Here is an 11,906-nt window from a genome sequence, read left to right as displayed (position 1 = left end):
TTACAAAGACAATTGTACTAAAATTCACAGAATCCCGAAAAGACACATGCTCCTAAGGCATCTTTCCTCCAACATATGGTGTACAGGACCTCTGGCTATCTTTTGCCGAAAGGGTCTGCCATTGTTCTTCTGCCTTCTTCCTCCACATTCCCTCATATCCCTTCTTGGAATAAGACTAATGATCACAACTATTCAATTAATGGCATAATTCAGATTGAACTGCATATACTCCTATCCTCAGTTCATACCTGTTGAACAGCACTTGTTCGCCCTTTCAGATCAAGTTTTCATCACCTGGTAAACTGTGGCAGTAAATGAGCAGAACAGAAACACTGAAAACAGGTGGTGAAGAAGAGTGGCGGACACCATAAGCTCATGGGATGAATAAAGCAGCACAATCAATGGCATGTTTGCATGTGACCACAGTACATGTGAATGTGTAGTGTGTGTTTGCATGTGCACATGTGAATTTGCCAGCCTGCATATGACTGTGTTGCACGTAAGGGGCTACGTGTGGGCAATGAAAATCTTGCACAGTGGTTCCAAACATTTTTGACTCGTGACCCTTTAAGATAAAGCACCAGCTACTCGCAGTATCATTTCTATGAGAGGTGAGCAGTCCAACCCAAGGGTGACTATCACCTCTAACCTAAACTGTCCAATCGTGGCTTAGCAACCATATCTGAGCATGGCAGGCCTTTCAAACATGCAAGTTTTCCAGATGCTGAAGCTCATAGGGCTGTAATACTCAATTAAAGAGTTTGAGGTGTGTCTACAGTAGTAACCACGCATTACTTCCAAGACCACGGAGGACATCATTAACTAACACTTGTTTGCAGGGTTGCAGGTTACATCATAAAAAACCCTGTTAATGACTACCACTGTATTCCGCTACTGCATGGACACAAGTCCTGGATACTAATAAAGTTTAGGCGGATGTTATGTTAGGTCACGTTCTTCAGTCGCCAGCTAAAAGTGAGAGACCTGTGTCCTTTTTTTTTCCAATCAGTGGTGTATGATGTATCCATCCTCCTGAAGTCACTCTTCAGTTGATACAAGCTAGCGTGGGGTTGCTAGGAGCAACAACAAAGAAATACATCAAATAAAGGGAGCCGTTTTTGATATTGCTACATAACTGGTAAACAGCTATTTATTAAGCAGTCTATAAGAAATATTGTGAGGTCAGTATCAAACTTCATTCCTTTATTTGCCAGGAACTGTCGCCAGAGGTGAAAACCAATCCCATTGTTTCCATTTCTGTCACTTTCTTCTAGTGAAGTTAACCACTCATCAGCTAGCTCTGGTCCAATACCAATACCAGACCTATTTCAATTGCTAATAAAAGACTTTCTTATTATTTTAATGCAGAGATTAGAACAATTAAAAAAGAATAAGAAGACATACTTATAACATAGTTTTTTTAAATTCATGATCTTATGACCTTTTTGATTGGCCTTGACCCACTGGAGGAATTCTGACCCTCAGATTGAGACCATATATCCAAATTAAAGGATCTGGACACAAATAGAGACCACTGCAGAGATTTGAGGAGTGAATAACGGAAGCAGAGGAAACAGGTTTGATGAGGAGTACAGATCAAATGAGGGATAAAGGGCAGAGATTAATAGGAATAATCCAAATTACACAGCAAAAAACACTCCGGACAAGAGTTTTCAGATTTAGCCCTAACTAACTAATCAGGTGGTCAGCGTTTGCTTAGAGGGCTGTTTTTTTTTTCCTCTCAGCACACGACCTAGAAAATTTTGCTGGGATGGCAACTTTCAAGAAATCTCCTCGAAATCTTAGGAGTGTTTATCCAGACTTTGGCACCATTAAAGGTGCCAATCCTCCTGTGTACTGATCCCTGATCCCTGTTCTGACACTTGCCAGGCTCTCTAAGTGGTGCTCAATGGAAATTTAAAAAACAATAGAAGCTTTCTGTGCACAGCAGCACTGGTTTGGCAGAAAGAGACACAAACAAGTAAAGAGGATCATGAACAGGAAGATATGCTACCAACCTTTGCATAGACATATGCACTTATATCTGTGCATGCCTTGTTTGCACATACATGTAAGTATGTGTGCAAATTTGCGTCATACAAATTATTTACAAATTCCTAAATCTGCTTCACCACATTCTTTAACAGGACCCATGTGCTTTTCTTTAAGGTAATTTAATCAGTTCAATCAGCTGCATTACTAGCTTTCATTCTCCTCCATTCATAACTCTCCTCTTAAGTTGTTTACATGTTCTCTCCTGCTGTTTCTCCTATATGTGCCTTTTTTTGGAGAAACTCCATCCTCACTGAAAACAAAATGAAGTTATGTTTCCCACGAGGTTAGCTGACTCCTTTCAGTACTCACCAAACACACCAGACATTACACTAGAGGGGGAGGACGGACAGATGGGAAATAAGCTGAAAATGCCAGAACTTGATCACCTTTCCGAAGCCATTAAACCATCTGAAAAACACTTCTGATGAAGTGCACTGGCAGCTTAAGTGGACCTTGAGTTGAGATCTGTCAGCCACTGTCAGTGATGAACTCAACTTTTAAGCCAACATCATGAAATGCTCAGAAAACTTTAATGCTACAACATCCACAGTTCCATGACAACTGAGCAGTTCTGCGCTGAGGACCATGTGACATAGCTGAAAGCTCCAGAACAAGTAAGTGGACCTTGAGTTCAGATTATTTTGTTAAAAGGACCTGCCATTTGCTGATCAGAGTCACAGCTTTGTGCTACTCATTTAGTTGATCATAAAAAAAAAACATTTGTTGTTGTCAACTTAAAAAATATAGCAAAACATGGAGTTTGTTAATCAGCTTTATTTTCTTAGTAAGTGCACAACAAAAGCAAGTCCTCCAGATTAATCAACAAATTAGGTTGTTTGTCTATGTCCTCTAGAATAAGGTGGGTTTCCATTAACCTGCTTAATGCACAATTTGAAATTGCGAACTTAAAAACAAGTAATGGAAATACTTGAATTTCAAAAAAACCCTTGAATATCAGAAAAAAACTATACACTCCCATGAGGTGGTTTTTCAGACAATTTGACAAAGCAGTATTTTGCAAAATTGAAATGGACATTTTTTGCATTCAAGTTGTTGTGGCTGTCGTATCATGCCCCCATGAGCCAGTTCCAACGGAGAGGCAGACTGCAGGAAATCTGTTGTCATGTTTAATTGAAATGATATTGCAAGAGGAGAAAAAACAGCTTTGTTCAAACACCATCACTCAATGAAAACATAATTCGCCACCGGATTTTGTCCACTTTTCTAAAAAGCTGTTTCTATTTTGCGCAAAAAAAGCAGAAAGCCTGGCTATAGAAGCATATAGAAGCGAACACTGTTCATCGTTGTCTGCGCCTTCTGAAACTGAAAAAAGCAAATCTGTTGTATGATGTGACGTCACTGTGGTTAAGGTTTGGTGACATTTAGGCACTGCACCTGACTGGCCCGCATTGACCCTCAGACCTCAGCCCCATCAAACACCTTTCAGATGAAGTGGAACTGAAACCGAGGCCTCATCATCCAGCATCAGGTTGTGAATGATCGTGTGGATGAAATCTGCAGCCAGGTTTGAAAATCTGTGGATGGCTGTCTTGGACAACTCATATACATGTGTCATTCATAGGTGTGAGGTTCAGGTGTCCACATACTTTTGCCCATGTCATTTAACTTCTCAGCAGTTGGGCTCAACCTTCCCGACAAAACAGGCCAGAAGGTTTATGTGATTTTTTTTCTGTATATTTTACTAGATGCAGTTTAGAGTCCTGCAAATTTATGTTTCTGTTCAAAACTGACGAAATATTCAAGAGACCGGAAATAAATAACAAAGTCACACAAACAAGCTACAAAAACTGTTACAAGCTTCAAGCTGAAAAGTTTCAAATGAAAACTCAGTGACGACTTTAACAGGAAAGACTGGGCAATAGTCAAAGAAAGGGAAAATACATTTGCACAGAAACCTGCACTGCAAAAAATATGAACTTAAATACCAAGTGTAAGAGCAGTGAGTGTGCGCTTGTGCGTGTGTGTCTGTCTTTACCTTGTCTAAACTTCCTCAGCCTTGACTGACGCTTGCAGGGTCTATTCCCTCCAGCTTTGAAAAACACATTCCATTTTAATGTAGCAGCTGCTCACAAGGTCATTTGTCACTTGATAATGACAAAGCAAACCCAAAGGCTTTTCACTGTCAAGTGTGCGTGTGTGTGTGAAGGAAGTCTGGGAGGTGAGAGGGGTGGTGGCGTCCTTGTGAGTGAGCTCACAGACTTGTCTGAAGTCTGAAGACGTGATCAGATAGCCCTGTCGCTGGGATGGGGAAGGAGTGTGTGTGTTGTGTTTTCTGTGGTTCAGTGGAAGAAGAAAGAAAAAAACACGTATGCACACACATTTTCTAAACATATTCAGACATGTTAAAAACGTTTTGTCTCTACACACACTCACATCCAGAAGTTTATGAGTATCCAATTGCTGCCACTAAAGCAGATGTACTCTATGCTTGGAGGGCATCTAACTTCCACCCATGGAGGCTGCATTTACAAACCTGTAATAAGTATGTGTTGTGAAATCACATGTTGCAGATGTGTTGAATGTGACATCCACCCGCCAGGTGTGCGATCTGTTTGTCACGTTATTGCCTGTTTCATGTGTTAATCTGTGCACATCACTCCACCATTTCTTGTCAACTTGCGTAACAATGCTGAGAGGAAGAGATGTTTATATTTAGAGCACAAGGCCTTCAACCTTAAAACTGTATCCTCTAATTCCTCGGGCGTCCAATGTTGCAAAACAGTGTGTGAATTTGTGTGGGCGGGTGTTTGTGTATGATCATGAGTGAGCCTGCAAAAACAGGCGTGCATGAATTCATGGCAAATTGGTGCAAATGTTATTTGGTGTGTGTCCGCGTGTGAGTGAGTGAGTGTGTGGGTCTGATTGTGTTAATCCTTGCCAGACCTATTTGCCGGCCTTTGCTGGTAAGAGGGGCATGTGGACGGGGTGGCACACAAAGTGCCCCGGTTGGCAGGACTGGCATAAAGACAGATTACAGTGAAGCAGCACAGTTGTTACACAGTCTGAGCTGCTCTGAATATGGCTGCTGTTTATGGAGACTCACTGGTCAGTACTGGTCTGAGGCAGTCTCTGCTGGTCTGGTCTGGTCTGGTCTGGACTGACTCATACAACAAATTACACTTCAACTGTCAGACATCAGTTTTCAGCTTTTCTGAATGACTTCGACTGTGAACAGGAAGAGTGCAGGAGCTGAGGAGGTCTTCTGATTCTCAGGCCTCAATTAGACAGACCTGCGTACACCACAGACACACAGTTAGTGTTTGTATGCTTCTTTCTAGTCCAGTTGGAGGATCACGTGCAGTTGATGCCCTTGTAGCATAATGATCGTTTGGACAGCAGACAGCTAATTGGAGGATATGTAGACATCTGCAGAGCCTCACCTACACCCTCTGATGATGATCTTGGCAGAGGAGGTGGGGCGTGTGCGAAACTAAGACATTGTGCATGTCGCTTTTTGGCGAGCATACGCTCACTTACCTGTCACTCAAAGCAGCCACACCCTCAATTATGCAGAATTCTAAGCCTTAATAAAATTTAAATGGATGAGTTACATAAAAAATCACTCCCTGAACAGTTGTCATGAAGGAGGAAAGTGCAGTTTTTGGCACTTCCATGCTGGCTTCATTTTTCAGCCTCAGAGGTTGCCACTTGGTTTCTCTAGGCTTTGTATCAGCTGTAGTGAAGGTGAGTGTAGATGGTTCTGCAAAATTTAATCCCATAGCCAATATTACCAGATCCCGGGCCATATTGCCTACCTCACCTGTGCGTAACAGTCACAGACCTTAGAGCCTCGCTGCGGCCAGATTTTCGGGATGGACCGTATTTTTCATGTGTGATGCGGAATCAACAATCATGTTGAATCATATTGACAATCAACACCTTTAACTATAGTTTCAGTGTCGAGGCTATTTCTGCATATGTCACAGACATGAAAAAATATAAATGAATAACTGTTAGCAATTGCATGTTATTGAAGGAGAAAGTAACAGAACATTAGGTGAGGGGTAGCAGTGCTCTCTCTCCTTCTTTCTCTCTCTCTCTCTCTGAAAGAGCATAAACAAAAATCATGTGACTGTGACTCTAGTCACAACCTGCCACTTCACACATGGTGAAATGAAATCAGACATTTTATCGTTGATGTCCATTATCAACGGTAAACTCGGTGTAGAAACAGGGCAGCAGTAGCAGCGTCGCAGCAGAAACACTGGCAGTGTGGAGACACGTGGCAACCTGCAGCAGTTCAGCAGGTAGCGGACACACACAGGTGACGTAAGCAGTGTGGCCAAGGCGTAATATCAGCGTAGCACCATTGTGCAGGGCTGCTACTGTTGCACTGATACAAAATAATACAAGACATCTGATGATCAGTCAGACAACTACTTTCCTGCAAGCAAATTTGTTTTTCCCAGGATTTAAGAGTACTCCCGTGACTTATTATTGCAGTACTATAACATTGCCAGTCTACTGATCAACAGTTTTAAAACTAGATCAAAATTTATGCAGCAGAACCACCAATATTGTCTTTTTCCCCCCCAGACATTCCTCTGACTGCTTTGTTACCCATAATGCAACCTGACCATCGGGAGTTTGATTGGAGACTGGGTGTGTTATGCTAGTAGTGGGTAAAGTAGCCTCAGGCTGCTAGCCTCAAGCAGAGATGAGGAGTGGGCTACAGCTGTCTGCTAAGTTCACTTCTTTCTACCTCCTCATCCCGGGTTTTTTTAAAATCATTTTTAAACTTGTAGTCTTCAAATCCAGCTGACGCCAACTCAAGTGACGTCCCAAGGCAATTTATCAGATTTCGTGTGGCTCCCTGTTGAGGCACAAAAGGCTTTATGCAGCTTTTTTTCCATAGTTTGAGTAGAACTCTGCAAGACCTGAAAACAGACCTGAAAACAGATACATTTTATATTTATCAGCTGTGTCCTTCAACACCGTACTCTGAAATCTATCTATTTTTTCCAGTTAGTATAGTTTTAGTTTAACAGGTACAAAATCCACACCGGTTCTCGTGGCCAATCTTAGTGTCAAAGGTTAATGCTGTCTGTGAGTTTTTCACAATAAAAGCCTCCCAAAGCTGCCACCAGTGCTTTGTTTTGCAGTTTGAGGGTTTTAACTGTGATGCAGCTGCAAAGACTGTATGTTTGAAAATCAGATCAAATCAGAAAACAACATCACTCTCCGTAGTTCAGTCGAAACTACAGGAAGGTAGTAAAACACACAGAGGCTGATAACAGTAAAGACAATCACAGAGATGACCCTTCTGACTATGCAGCTGTTGTACAACCAGTGAGGTGGAGGAGAAAGTTGAGCCAACAACGAACAGAATGAGCAGGGATGTTGAAGACTTGTCTATTTTCAGTCACTGCAGGGACATTTTTATGACAAAACAAAAAAAGGCAGTCCAACAAACCCAGGTGTCAGAAAGCTGCTCTCAGACAGTATCAGATGGTGTGAGCCGCTTTCTTTAAATCATAAAAAAAAAGCCTTAAGCACATTTTGAAACGGTGTATTAACATCCTGCTGTGTTTCCCACAGGGATCCTTGTTAATTCATATTAAGATAGGCCGATATGATTTTATATTAGGTCATATCTAATTAATGTGTCTGTATAATGCATTGCTTTATAAGGGTATTGTTTTACACATTAATGTGCTAATATATGATTTAGATGTAGGTGAGATAAAATGTGTGTGAATGAATGTTTAACAAAATCAGGGATCGACACAGCAGCCACATTTATCTTTAACATCCATGTGAGAAAATAATGGTCTCTCCTGTATCTGGGAATGTAGCAACTGACACTTCACTCTGATCCTGTGAATACATCAGTGTATAGACATGCACACACACACACAAACACACACACAGTTACACATACTATATAAAAAGAGGGAGAAAAGTCTAAATCTATACCAAAAACCCCCTCGAGAGTTTCATCCCCTAGATACGTGAGCGCCATTTGAAGCGCTGCATCCACACAGGCTCACATCCGCCTGGATACGTGAGCGCCATGTCGAATTCATGACGGTTGTCATGGTGCCCACATAGCAACCGGCTATACATGTACCGGCTGCTGCCTCCGGTCGACTCGGCACTAGGGGGGAGGGAGGGAGAAAGCTGTGGAAGGGATAAGAGGGGGGTAGAACAGCAGGAGAAGGGTGGGAGGTCGAGGGAAGAGGGCTGGGAAATTTGGGCTGGAGAAGGCATGTCAATTTGTTTTGGTTGTTTTTGTGTGTGTTTTTGTGTGTGTGCATGTTTGAATGAGTTAGAGAGGACAAGAGATCTAAAAGGCTGGGGTGAAAGAAAAGAGACAGATGAAGAAAAGGGGATCAGCTGGTCTGTAAACCTCGAAGGACTGAGAGATGGGACAAAGATAGAGGAGACGACAGAGAGCTCACGGTTGACAGCTCTCTGAAAAGCCATGTGGCTTATGGAGAGACAGAGGCAATAACAGACAAGTACTTTACTCCACTGGATCACTGTATTCTGCAGACGACAATATGGTCTGAAAGACTGAATAAATGTGATTGTGTTCCGATGAAAAAAAAAAACAATGATTGAATGCATTGTACATAAAATAATCATTGTAGAAGACATTTAATCTCATATTGATGCTTGAAACTGCATTTTTCTTGAGGGTAAAGTCTGCAAAAAAGATTGAATCTACCTCATCCTGCCTTGTTTCAACATAGTCAGTTTTTAAATTTAGGTTAGAAGACTGAACGCGGGGCTAAAAAGCGGGTATTTTTAAGTAGAGTACACTGCATATCATTATGGCGAATGACAGAAGCATGTTCTGCTAATTCCTCCTCCTCGACGGGTCGTGTGAGCGCGTGCAGAGCAGTTCATGGGTAATTGATGTGCCAAGTCTTATTTTGGGAGCTGAAATCAAATGACAGGGCTTTACGCATCACCTGGCAAAAAAAAAAAAAAAAAGTGCAGCATACACACACACACACACACACACACACACACACATACACACAAAAGTACACACATCAACCCTCTATATGAGCAGCTCCACTTCATGCTACAGACATAAATACACACATGTACACACACACAGACTAGGGAGGGGTACACGTGAAGTCGCTCTCACACAGAGACACAGGCACACATACATGAATATTTCAGTTTGCTTGAAAACGTGCAAACCAACCGTTGCCCATCCCCCCACCCACCGACCAACCAACCAACCAACCCTCAGCCAAAGCCTGGGTAGCAGCACAGGCACAGGAATAGGCCATAAATGATAGAGAAAGAGCTGGAACGAGGGAGGAAAAAGAGAAAAAGTGGAGATAGAGGGTCTGACAGACCAAATTAATCAGGCAGAATGATGGGAGAGGGTGGGAGAGGACACAGGAAAATATAGACATCGGGACGGAGTGACAGCCCTGACAGCTCTCTGAGAGTAGTGGGGAAAATGACAGACCCTGATTTACATTCTGCCACCTCACCAATGTAGAAATACAAATACAGTTTTCTTTCTTTTTTGCGGGGGGGGGGGGGGGGGGGCTCATTTAACTGAGCTGTTAAATGATAACAAGTCCAAACGGCTGATGTGTGATGTGGGGGGTTATTTTTGGAACAGTTTCAGGTGAGCGACCATGTGTTCAGCAATTGTACCGTGATTTAGCTGCTCCCATATGAGCGAGCTGTTAACATTCACCCACTGAGCAGACAGCAAACAACAATAAAACCCATTAGGCTAGCTCAGGTTGGCTGGAGCATTTTATTTTAGGACGCATGTGCACCCAAAACGACGTACTGTTGAACCAAGTCAGTCTGTAACCTGTGATGAATGTTTACACTTTAGGACAGTTTGGGTAATAATATCATGATATGCCTTTGATTTTACCTCTTAATAAATCTGGTCAGCCTTTGGATGCATTTAAATTCTGTATAATCCTGTGTGTCTGCTTGGCCCATCGGGCTTCATTTACAGTAAATGGTCCCAGCAGGCATGAAGCTGGCTGCTGACGTTATTAGATGTTGGTATTTGGTTGAATGGAGGTTGTGACGTCAGGTGACCAAAATTCAATGGCAGGACAACGTCTAATGCCAACGATAATTTGACATAGAATACTGACGACAATTTTCACAGAGCTCAGTATACATTATCAATGTGAGTACAGTGTTTCTGTTACTGACTGCAGTGATGACAATAAGAGCCAAGTTGTTATTCAGTGTTCTTTAACAGGCAGAGTTGAAATGCACCTCTGCCATAGTGAGGGACTTACCCAGACCAGAGGGGCTTCAGGCGAACACCAGGAGCAGTGGAGCACTGTATCTGTAGCTCAGTCCAGGTGGTCAAACTGTGCTGATGCAGTGGTTTCCTAAATCTCTCACACCTGGTTCCAATACTCATGATGAATGATGCAGCACAATCAGTTATTTGTAACCAAACCATTTACAAAACATTCACTTTCTATTTTAAGTTACTTCAGGTTTGACATGGATATATTGTCACCTGAAAATCACCGCTCGGCCTGTATAAGTCAAGGCATCAACACTGGCCCAACTCTGCTAACTGAAACTGATTCTGTGTCTATGGATTTTTTTTAACTTCCCAAAACCGACAAACTAACGAGCACAACCATTTCACCTGACTACAATGCAACCCCAGAGTTTTTAAAATTAAAACAGGGTCAGCAGCGTTTCCCAAAGTCTCTGTTTTAGGGGCTCAAAAACTCTGGAGTAGTGTTGTCGGGAGGCAAAAACGTAGCAAAAGAGATGTGTTTCAAAACTAAAATGTAGTAGTGTGTATGTATTCTAAGTAACTTCATTTTTTCTGTCTACTTCCATCACTGTTTGTTTGTAGAAATCAGAACAACACCATGGATCCCTGAGGACAGCGACTATCCAAAAGTGTGCTCCATTATCCTCTTTATGACGGCAGACTTTTTGCTACACCTGGTAACTGAATATGGTGAGGATGACACTTTGTACAAACTACTTTGCTTCAGGCATACCTACCACTTTCCCTGCTGCCACCAGTTCCAGTTAGTTGGAACCAGAATGCACAGCTCAGGGACCCTGAACTGGATCACCTGCACGGAGCGCACCTGTGTTTTTCATGCACGCCAAAATGTCTCCTGTGAAAAATGTCTAACGCATCTACTTGGAAAGTGACACTGAGTCACAACTTAACCATGAACATGGACCAGTGGGTCACACATAGTGCCATGGTGTGTTTTTTCATGTATACGTCTAAATGTACGAGTGGTTGAAGTCTTCTAGGATTTGGCATCGTGCACCTTACAGACAACACGAGTGCAGAGCACACTAACATGATGTGTGTTGTATTGAATGGAAGTAGAACAATATGCATCATTATCCTCCAAGATATTAAGCAGCAGCAAATATAAAGCTGACAACCTATGAAATATTAAGTGTTTTTACTTCGTTTACTGTGATAATTTCATTGATACTACATGTGTATTTTTATAGTAAATTAAAAAAAAAACTACCAGCTCACATATACGATGTATCAGTAACAGAAATAAAAAATAACCTGGACATAATGGCAATATTTAAATCCAAATGCAAATCAGGTATTAACACTACCAGGCTCTAAAACGGCAGCAGTGAGTGTCTCTAAAGTCTGCAGGCAGCAGGAATCAGGAGTAATATCTGCAGGCTGACAGGCTAACAAGAGCTGAGTCTACTGTCTGACTCTACTACACGAGCAAATCTGACGAGTCCCGATGCTCCAGAGCAGTCTCTCCCTCACTCTTTGACGTACAGTCTGCATGTACAGGAAGTGTCGAGGGCAGCGAGCATGTAAGAGAAAGAGCTGGTATCAGTGGCAGCTGAGTCGAGTCGAG

Source organism: Trachinotus anak, unplaced genomic scaffold (assembly GCF_046630095.1).
Source record: "Trachinotus anak isolate AG129_WGS33_773 ecotype Australia unplaced genomic scaffold, CSIRO_AGI_Tana_v1 ptg000016l, whole genome shotgun sequence".
Lineage (NCBI taxonomy): Eukaryota > Metazoa > Chordata > Actinopteri > Carangiformes > Carangidae > Trachinotus > Trachinotus anak.
Note: the sequence above shows the minus strand (reverse complement) of the source record.